Genomic DNA, 4,880 nt, shown 5'->3' with positions numbered 1-4,880 from the left:
TCCTATTGGAAGTTTGTCTGACTTGAATTTCAAGGGCTCTGAATGTTCAAAAAGTCACTCAGTAAAACAGAGGTTGCTGGGATCTGGGACGACTCCAGCAGAACCTCTCCCATAAAACTAAGGGATAGAAGAAATCTATTGCTTTTGCATCGCAAATCTGGCAATTATTGAATGTCATGGATTTGAGAAATACTGTGAATTCTCTTCATCTATTAAACAGTGCATAAAAATTTTGTGAGAAGAGCACCGAGCTCTCAAAGGATGAGAAATGGTTACGCAGCTTCTGTTTGCCTTCTGGTTGAAAAAAAAAAAAAAAAAAAAAAAAAAAAGCTACACAGGTAGGTACTGTTGTTTCCAGGTGCAGAGGGATGGTGATCATCAGGTGAACAGGTAAGCTGCATTTGCTTTCTGCTTATGTTCCGCATCTCTCCTTAGTACCTCATTTCCTGGGCATATGGGGGTGCTGCTCTGCAGACAGGGCTAGTGGTGGAGGTATCAAACATCTCATCCAGCTTTTCCAGGCTCAGTGCTCCCCAAACATTTGTTTTACATCCTAAGACAGCTCTAAAGGGTGCCTGTCTTTGGGGAAGCTCCTGGGCCATAGCTGTATGTCCCAGGGGCTTGCTGCAACCGTTCACTGTGAATGCATGCACAGTCACTTGCTCCCTAGACAGCGGACCACATTCATGTCCTGTTTCTGTAATGGAGAGGCCCTGCCTTGCTTCCCCCTTGTTTCATGTCCTCTTAGTCATGCTCTCTCTTGGCCAAGCATCTCAGTTGAGATGCTTTATGGGCTCCCTGGGTATCCCACAGTGCCGGGGACACCTCACTCACAGCTGGAAAGTCTGAGGAGCACCTCCAGGGAGGCTCTGTGGGTGGCTGCAGTTTGTATCGGCTGTCCCGCTCTGCTCTCCACAGAAAGTTAGGAAAAAATGCCTTCACATCCGCCCTGGTAAAGGCAGTTATTGTTACAGCTAAAGAAATACTTCTTAATGGCCTGCTGCAGTCTTCAGCGTGAATCATCCATGAGGGAAGGGAACGTGATACGGACAGGCCCCTGGGTTATACACCTACTGTTAGGGCTGCCCGGCCAGCAGGATGCACTGCTGCCAGCAAGGGGGGGTGGGAAAAGGGGGCTGCCTCACGCGTACAGCTCCTGGACCCTACCAGGGGTATGCCCCCTCACACCCCAGTCAGGCTGTGGCGAATGCAGGGATGCAAAAGACACCTGGGGAAAGCTCTCTCTGACTTTGGGCTGGTTTACAGCTTTTTGCTAAAAAGGCAGGTGGCAGGAGAGATTTTTTTCCTGCTTCTGTGTGCTTCCCCCCCGCCATGCCCTTATGTTTTTCCTTTACTGAAAGGGGAAGAAAATCCAAACCAGCAAAAATTGTTGGTTTCCAAGCCTCAGTTTTGGAGTGTTTGTCAGTTTTACCCATGAGAAAAATCTAAACATTCCAGTTTGCCTGGAAAAAATACAGTTTTAAACAGAGCCTGGCAAAGAGCTGTCTTCCTCAGAAGACAGGGACCAGCAGGGATTTTTCAGCAGCGCCCAATGCCTTCTGTTTGGGCGTGTTGCCTTGTCTCTCCCCACGCTTGTGCACTGTCCAGGCAGGATCACAGGAGCCCTTGTCAGGTGTTCGGGCCAAAGTCAGCCCCGATATGCTCGACCCATTTTGTCTTCCATTTCTGCTTATATTTACTCCCCTCTTTTCACTCTCGATTTTTATGCATCCATTACAGGGAAGGTCAAAAATGCCTCTGCCTGCGGACCTGCTTTGTTAAACTTCAGATGTTCTCCAGATGTTCAGCAAGGGGGTTTATGTAACAACAACAGAATTTGGGCCACATTTCTGTTTTCCTCTGACTAAATTCTCCTCATTTGAGGCAATGCTGATTCACAGCCCTTCATGGCAAGGTGATGGCTGGGGAAGGAGGGGATTGCTGAGGCCACTTTACTGATGTGGTAGGACTCCTAGAACACATACCCTACAAGCAATGCAAAAAACCAACAACACAACAGGATGGGACAGTACTGTGGGACTGCAGTCCTAAAGGACAGAGCAAAAAGTGATGTAAGAGAGGTAAACTGGTAAGTGAGAGATAAATATCTTGTCCAGATAGCTCTTGTAAATGAGAAAATAAGACTGCTCGCACTCGGGAAGGCCCAAGAGGCTCAGCTATCTGCACCGACTGGCACTGCTTACCTGTCCAGACCTACCCAGCTTTGTGGCTGCAGCTCTGGAGCAGGTCTGCAGATTAGTTGATTGCCCTGGTCATTGTTTCCTCATGGACATCAAGTATGTCACGAGGCCCTGCCTGGCACCATGTAGTGTACCTGTACAGCCCTGAGGGCTGAGTCACTTCCCTGCACTGTGGTCAGTGCTTGCTCCCACCACCGCTGGCAAGGCATGGTAGCATCATGAACGCTACCTCCACACCCCTGGGCAGCTCTGTCCCCCAGACACACTGCCCTGGACAGCACGGGACTGCTGAAGACCACAGGGCTGTCAGGGCAACTCTTCCCCCAGCTTGCAGCCCTGTAGTGCAACCAAATTGCTGTTGATGATGCTAGCACTAGACCTCAAGCTGTATAACAATAAATAGCTGCTCATCTAGGATGATTTTGAACTGCATATTTAAGAGCCTTTCCTGTGCCTACAATTTTCCCAGGGAACAGGGTCCATTACCTAGCCTCTCCTAGCTGTAACAGCAGAATAACTGGATGTTCAAAGGACTCTTGCTATCCTGTGGTTGGTGAGGGGCCTTGAGCACAAGTCTTATGAGGAGCGGCTGAAGGATCTGGGGCTGTTCAGTCTAGAAAAGAAGAGGCTGAGGGGAGACCTTATCGCTCTCTACAACTACCTGAAAGGGGGTTGTAGTGAGGTGGGTGTTGGTCTCTTCTGTCAGGTGGCTGGAGATAGGACAAGAGGAAATGGCCTCAAGTTGAGGCAAGGGAGATTTAGGTTAGATATTAGGAAAAATTTTTTTACTGAGAGGGTTGTCAAACATTGGAATGGGCTGCCCAGGGAAGTGGTTGATTCACCATCCCTGGAGGTATTCAAAAAGCGAGTGGACAGGGTACTCCAGGGCATGGTTTAGGGGGCATGGTTAATGGTTGGACTTGATGATCTTGAAGGTCTTTTCCAACTAAAATGATTCTATGATTCTATGTTTTAGTTTAAGCTTTGCATTATTTTGTCCAATTGCACAGCTGTCCCCCTTAAAAGAAGTAATATTGTATAAGGAGAAAGAATCACAGTGTACGTAAGCTTCTGGGCAAACAGCAGAGGAAAGAATGTAACCCATTAAGAAATATGGGGTCGACACACAGAAGTAATTCTGAGCAAATTCAAGACCACAGAGGAAGACCATTCCCCAAAATACACACTATCATCATCATACTTCTCCAGGTAAAGTATTTAAGAAGTTGATGGCCTCCCGTAACATTGCATAGGGCGGGGGAGCATCACTAAAGCATGGTGCAGCTCTGGGAGACTTGCATATAACAATTTTAGGTTTTGCTAATTCCCATCAATAATTAGGTCATTTAGATTATAGGCACCTATTTAATAACTGGACTAAATAAGTTCTTGTATTCTGGTTAGGCTGAGAAGACGTTAATTAGACAAACCATTAATTTTTGTATCTACACTTACCAGTGTCTTCCTTGGTTGCCTGTAGCTAAGCCCACAGGCAACAAGCATGCTCTCCCAGGGTCTTTCCCCTCAAAATTTCTCCTCGCTGTCTGTCAGGAGATCAGGCTGGATCCACAGTGTCTGCTTTCCATGCTTTTCTGCAGAAAGCATATGTTGTATCAGCCCAACTCCTGGGTTGTCCCCCAGCAGGCTGGGGCAGAGCTCCTGGGACCTGTGGCAGCAGAGAGCTCTGGAGGATGTATGGCAGGAGGGAAGCTGTCGCCAGGTGGCCCAGCAGTTTTGCCTCACCAAGAAGTTGAGAGGGCTGTTGATATACTTCTGAAGTGAGCAATCAATGCTGTTTGATTTCTATTTTTTTGTTTTTCTTGTTTCATTTAAATAGTTTCTTACACATGTGGTCATCCCTGTCAGACATGGAAACTATACAGAGGTGCTCACAGGAGCACCCTGAGACAATGACACGGCCTTTCCAGCAAGGACTGGGAGTGTGTGGAGTGACTTATCCCCTTGAAATATCACTGCAGCCCTTCCACCTGCCCACCATCTCAGCAGAGCAGCACTCCCGGTCCCATCCATTGCTGCAGACACGCTCAGGAAACACTTCTCAGCTTTATCATCCCTGTGAAAATGTTAAGAGTGTAATGTCCAGGCCACTGAACCAAATGAAAACGCAGCTGGGGTATCTCTTCTTGATGGTAATATATTAAAAGGGAAAAGAATGAAATAGCAGAAGCTGGAGGCAATGCAGACAGATCTAACCCCTTACATGATGCTTCTGGAGAAAATTTTTTGTTCTTTTTTCTTCACTTTTGGTTATGGCACTTTGTTCTGGGTCACTGCAAAGGTCTTGGGAGATAAACTGTTTCTTGAAATGAGCTTACTTTTCTAGTGGGGAAAAAACATGCAAGAAACTTTGGGGCCATCTATTTTTACAACATCATCTGATTTGGCTGCACAAAGCATACATTGTAGCAGTCCTGGTATAGCCACGGACTTAAGCCTCTGTCTAAAAACTTTATTCTTTTTTCATAATCTATTGGCCAAATTAAAGATGCTGTGTTATCGAACTTAGGTTTCGTTAGTCACTGAAGCACCGAGAAATAAGGCATGAAGAGGTTATTAAGCCTGTTTTCTACCTTAAAGGTATGTTTTACGCCACAGGCTGCATATTTGTTCCCCTGTCAGATGGGTGTTTGTCCCATCTTGAAAAGCTGTGAACACAGA

The sequence above is a fragment of the Harpia harpyja genome, chromosome 7 (genome assembly GCF_026419915.1).
Source record: "Harpia harpyja isolate bHarHar1 chromosome 7, bHarHar1 primary haplotype, whole genome shotgun sequence".
Classification (NCBI taxonomy): domain Eukaryota; kingdom Metazoa; phylum Chordata; class Aves; order Accipitriformes; family Accipitridae; genus Harpia; species Harpia harpyja.
This window is presented reverse-complemented; position numbering follows the sequence as displayed.